This window comes from Pituophis catenifer, unplaced genomic scaffold (assembly GCF_029215685.1).
Source record: "Pituophis catenifer annectens isolate HBS135680 unplaced genomic scaffold, rPitCat1.0.hap2 SCAF_2, whole genome shotgun sequence".
NCBI classification, from domain to species: Eukaryota; Metazoa; Chordata; class Lepidosauria; order Squamata; family Colubridae; genus Pituophis; species Pituophis catenifer.
In genome coordinates, this window is record NW_027256882.1 from 66,022,464 (window position 1) to 66,028,463 (window position 6,000).

Here is a 6,000-nt window from a genome sequence, read left to right on the forward strand (position 1 = left end):
GATGCACCGGAGTATAAGACACAGCTTAGTTTTTGGGGAGGAAAATAGGAAAAAAAATCTGCCTACCAGATATTCATCTGGCTAGCGTCCTTAGTCTGGTCAGCTTCAGCACATTAGTTTGCTGGTTTTTTATCCCCTGCTTGGGGATAAAAAACAGCTTCTAAAGCACAGCTGAGAGGAAGCAGCAATGAGAAAAACAGCCAAAGCATGGGGGAGATCGCTTCACTCGGCTAGCGCCTAGTTAGGGCTGAATAAAGCTTCTAAAGAACAACCGAGCTAGTGCCTCATTAAAGCACAGCGGAGAGTCAGGGAGCAGGAAAAGCTGGGAAGATCGCTCGCTAGTGCCTTGTTAGCACCTCATTAGGGTTGGAAAAAAAGCTTCAAAAAAGCTACATTCGGAGTATAAGACACACCCAAATTTTCTGCCTCTTTTAGGGGTGGGGGGAAAGGTGTGTCTTATACTCCGAAAAATACAGGTAGTTATACTGGTGCACATCTCCCACCCCTCATCAAATAGTCTGACTGAAAGGACTTGCCTTGGCTCTGTAACCATGTCACATCAAGTTTTTATTTATTTATTTTATTCATTTATCTTGTCAAGCATATATAAGATTACAGATAAAAGTATAAACATGATTGTGAATGCATGAAATGTATAAACATGATTATGAATACATGAGATGGTTACGAATAAAAGGGGACATTAGGACAGGGACGGTAGGCACGTTGGTGCTCTTATACACACCCCTTACAGACCTCTTAGGAATGGGGTGAGGTCAATAGTAGACAGTCTAAGGTTAAGGGTTTGGGGAAGAAACCACAGAGTCAGGTAGTGCATTCCAGGCATTGAGCACTCTGTTGCTGAAGTTGTATTTTCTGCAATCGAGTTTAGAGCAGTTTACCTTAAGTTTGTCAGTTTTTAAGTTGGGTCAGTCGTTTTCTTTTGTGGGTGACATCTTCTGTAATAATGTACATTCCTGCCATTTTGCTAGCCTGCTACTCTAATTAGTAGGACAGTGCAATTGCCTGCGAGTGCTATATGACTTTGAGGGATAAGGTGTGTTGAATTGGTGCATTAGAGCTCTTGGAGAAGAAAAAGAAAGAAATCTCTGTGGGGGCAGGCCATTTATTCTCCTGACCACTAACAGCTTCAGCTCTCCCCAACAGTGCCTAATTTGGTTCCACTTTGTCCTATTAGATGTTGAAGAAAAGGAAACCAGCACGAGACACATTAAATCAAGAAGAACCGAATGGTTCCAGCCCAGGCAAGCAACTCTGAAAGGCATGTTTGGAACAGGGAAAGCAACAGGTTTTTTGTTTTTGTTTTACTTTTTCCATTTCTCTTATTCACCTAAGTGATTTCCATACAAAAAGAGAGTATTCGAAAGTCACTTGAAATGTCACATGCAAAACCAAATGTTTATTAATGTCAAATGTGTTTCCAGCCTATTAATAAACACAAGGTGGTCTATAGTGTATTAAAAGATAAACAACAAATGGCACAGAAAAATAAAATAATTATACTACAATAACCTCTTGCTTATCGTCAACCAACAAAGCCAGATGTAGGCAATGCTCAGGTGAGTCTCTAACAGAAGAAAAGAAGTCTGAAATGGACTAACCAAAAATGTTTCTTCAGATACACTGCCATGTGAATACTCAAGTTTCAGGTTCTCCACTGAAATGTTATTGTGAATTTCTTCAAGAGCAGCCATTCTAATACAAGTCTAAAATGATGATTGAAAAAGGGCCGTATGATTTGGGAAAAAGTAGACAAATGTCATATGCTGTATGGCAGGGCTGTCAAACTCATGTCATTATGGCGGCGTCACGTGACGTATTGTGACTTTTTTCCCATTCGCTAAAGTGGGCATGGGAGTGGCCAGCGCATGACGCATCTGGGCTGTGGGCATCGATTTTGACAGCCCTGCTCTATGGGTATTCATTATGAAATATACCAGGGGGAGGCATTTCACCTTTGGGATTTTGAAGACACTATGAGAAGACCAGCTTTTTTATTGCCAAAGTCTTCTGTTACTAAAACTAAACAGGGTATCTTGAATATTTTCCCGGGAAGATATGGGAAGAGTTTGATATTATTCTCTTGTTATTCTACAGCACTGGAAAAGAGCCAATTGCCAGCTATAATTTGCTTTTCCTGGGCCAGTACATGAATCCTGGGGTACCTCAGCCAATCAGTGCTCACCTGCCAGCTAGAAATGCATTGTTCTACCCCACAGTTCCCTGTCAAACACCAAATAAAATGCATCTTGCCCACCTGCAAACGGATCGTAAAATGTTTTACACTGCTGGTATTCCTAATAATCAAGGTGGAAGGCAGCATGCACCTGTTTTTAGATATTTTGCTTCCTTGATATGAGACCTGACCCAGCCATCACGCAGTGATATAATGAGGGTCACACAGAATGCTTTCTGTAAAAACCTCCATCAAATATATCTGTAGCCACATTCATAGCGTCCAGTAGAAAATGCCACATGCCTGAAACTTTGGGGCACCGCACACAACCACAGGGCTTCAAATTGTGCTGTCCTGCTCCAGTGGTTCCTGTTTTGTTGAATTCATCCATGCTCAAAGAATTGTTAAAATCAGAATGACATACAGTACTATTATCAACTATATTTGAAACCTAGTTAGCAAAATAATTATTTCCTTCTGAGTGCGGGTAAATGACAAGGCTTTTGGAGAGAAATGTTTTAAGAAAAAATTCTTGATTATTAACATCATTAGTTCCTATGATGTTAAATGATGCAGATCAAGCAACTCTTGTTGTTTCATTCCTGAATAATAAGGATGGAAACCTTAGGACATTTTTCATGGAATAACTCTCATATACATAGAAGGATTTTCTTTCAAATATACATGTACCAGAGGTGGGTTTCAGCAGGTTCTGACCAGATCTGGAGAACTGGTAGTGGAAATTTTGAGTAGTTTGGAGATCCGGGAAATACCACCTCTGACTGGCCCAGCCCCCATCTATTCTCTGCCTCCCAAGTCCCAGCTGATCGGGAGGAAATGGGGATTTTGCAGTAACCTTCCCCTGGATTGGGGAGGGAATGGAGATTTTACAGTATCCTTCCCCTGGATTGGGGAGGGAATGGAGATTTTACAGTATCCTTCCCCTGCCATGCCCACCAAGTCATGCCCACCAAGCCATGCCACGCCCACCAAGCCACACCCACAGAACACAACCACAGTAGTAAAAAATTTTGAAACCCACCACTGACATGTACGTATCGACATGCTGAATTGTCTATCATGAAGTGTTTATGGACATACTCAGTCATCCTGGTCATAGTTGTCCCAAAGATGCTTTTTCAAAAGGCAACTGGACTTTGTTTTTCCTTGAAGACATTTTGCTTCTCATCCAAGAAGCTTCTTCAGTTCTGATTCAGTTCTGACAGTCAAAACTAAGGAGTCTTTTTGGAAGAGAAGTGAAAAGTCTTCAAGGAAAAACGAAGTCCAGTCACCTTTTGAAAAAGTTTCTTTGGGACTCTATCATGCAGGATACTTTTCTGGTTTGGGATTCTGCATTGGACTGCCAAGTTCAAAAGTAGTATATCAGAGAGAGGTGACCATCACTGATAAGGGAAATAGTATCTATACTCCAACACATAAAAGCACAGCCATGAAATCATTATATTGCTGGCATGCCAAAAAGTGTTAATTTGACATTGCATTTAGAATAGAGTATGTTTTACAGGCAGCCCTCGACTTACAATGACAACTGGGATCAGAATTGTTAAGCAAAGTGGTTGTTAAGTGAATCATGCTGTCATTAACCAAATTTGGCTCCCTCCATTGACTTTGCCTTTAGGAAGCAAGCTGGGAAGGTTACCAATGTGATCACGTGACTCTGGGATGCTGCCACTGTCCTAAATACATGTCAGTTACCAGCTGCCCAAATTTTGATCATGTGACAATGGGGATGCTGTGATGATCATAAGTATGAGGACTTAAGTCACTTTAAACGCTCATTAAATGAAGGTTGTATATCAAGGACTGCTTGTACTTTGGTTTATTTTGTATGAACCTTTAGAAGGAAAAATATTAAGAAAAAGCCATGGGTTAATACTAGATTGTGCATATAGGAAGTCTCTCCCCAGGGCTGGAAGGGAAATATAGAAAAACCCAATGAAACCCAATACTGCCCCTGAGTTATGGGTGCCATAGAAACCACAGCTCATGTTCTTCTGATTTGCCAGTTCTACAGGGACATTTGCCACCAGCTGATTACTACTTTTTATTTAAATTTCCATGGCAATCTGATAGCTTTTATCGACACTTTCTGTTAAATAATCAAGATAAATTTATTTTGCTACCTTATTTGCAAGCTTTGCTCACAAATGGTTGCTAATAGTTCTTGTTGTTAGGGAATAGCTTTGTGTTGTTCATTTTGCTGATTGTATTTGTATTGGTCAATGACCAAAATAAAGTGTGTCTGTCAGTCTATAGGAGCTACCAATCCTGCTTCACTCTCCATTTTGTGCCCATAAACATTCATTTTAAATCCTATTCTTGGTCCTTTTCATATACATGACAGAATTCCTTTTTTCATAAACATATGGCATGATATGTTTGATACAGAAATCAGGTTGGATTTGAGAGAAGAAAATACAGCCTGAATGGTTTACTGTCTCTCTTACCCTCCCCCACCCCCCAGATTCACCTATTATTATACTTCTGCTTCCATACCTATTTCTGCTCCATTCCTTGTACGTGTGCTTTCATCTTTTACAAGAGCTGTGCTAAAATACAACAGCCTCTTTGAACATCTTCCTGCAGGCAGGGTATTCTGCACAATTCTGTGAAAATGGTTGGGGGGAGAAATGTTCTGTCTATTTTTCTTTCTAAAAATAAAAAAATAAAAATCCCCCAGAAGGCCTGACAATCAGAAATAAAAATGCTAAGTAATAGCCTGATTGATATGCAACACTTCAGCTGAAGACGAATCAGAGATTCAAGGGTATTATTGACCTTAATTTTCGTAGGGGTGGTACCTTAAAGCGAAATCGGGCAGTTTTTATGAGCTGTCAACACTAATAATGCCTAAAGTTCCAGCAATATACAAATCCTTAATGGTAAACATTGAGCCTTTTCTCCCCCAAAGCCTTTCAATCTCAACAGGCTCCAAAGACTGGTCCTGGGCTTTGTTATCAACAAACCCCACCGAAGTTCACTACAAAAGCAGAGGAATCATGTCCAATCAGTCTGGTCCTGAGGGCGCAAAGCTGCAGCCTGCAAGTCCTTCGCTGAACAAGATGGTGATTTATTGGGGCCCTGAGGAGATTTTTGATTGGAATCACGTTTTTGCTTTCAAAAGTCCTTGTATTCTGAAAGAAGAACTTTTATTATGCTACACGGAGCATACCAGATTGTTTAGTGCCAAGAATCACTCAAAGCACACAAATATATTTTAAGGGAAACATTTAACCATAAGTAAAATGTTTCAGTGATATTGGGAAAATATTGTTCCAGGGCCTGTAATGTTGGACAGTGAGTAAATTACTGATAGAATCATTTTACTTGTAATTTTAAAAAATGCTTCTTATGCTGGACTTGGAAAGATAAAGTATTGCACTAATTCTAATTGTTAAATGTCATTCTGCTTTTGGTACCAAAGTGAATGAAAATTGCTAATCTGCCATGAGCATTTTATATGATCCAACCCTGAAAAAAATGAAGATAGAAAATCTATTAGTGTATGGGCTTCTGATCAATGAAACCATAGAGGTTTCCATTCTTAAAATGTTTTGTTTGGATCTGTGTGACATTTTTGATCATTAAAATAAGCTTTTTACATAATTATGCCTAGGATTTAAATGTTTACATTTTAATACAGTACATATAATAGCAAAATTGTCAGAAAAAGAGGGAAAGTCAAATTCAAGCAAGACCCATTAGCGTTTAGTACTTCTATTTAGTTCATTATCGTTTCTTGCACATTACTTTTGCTTTTTGAGGAATAATACAATAACTTG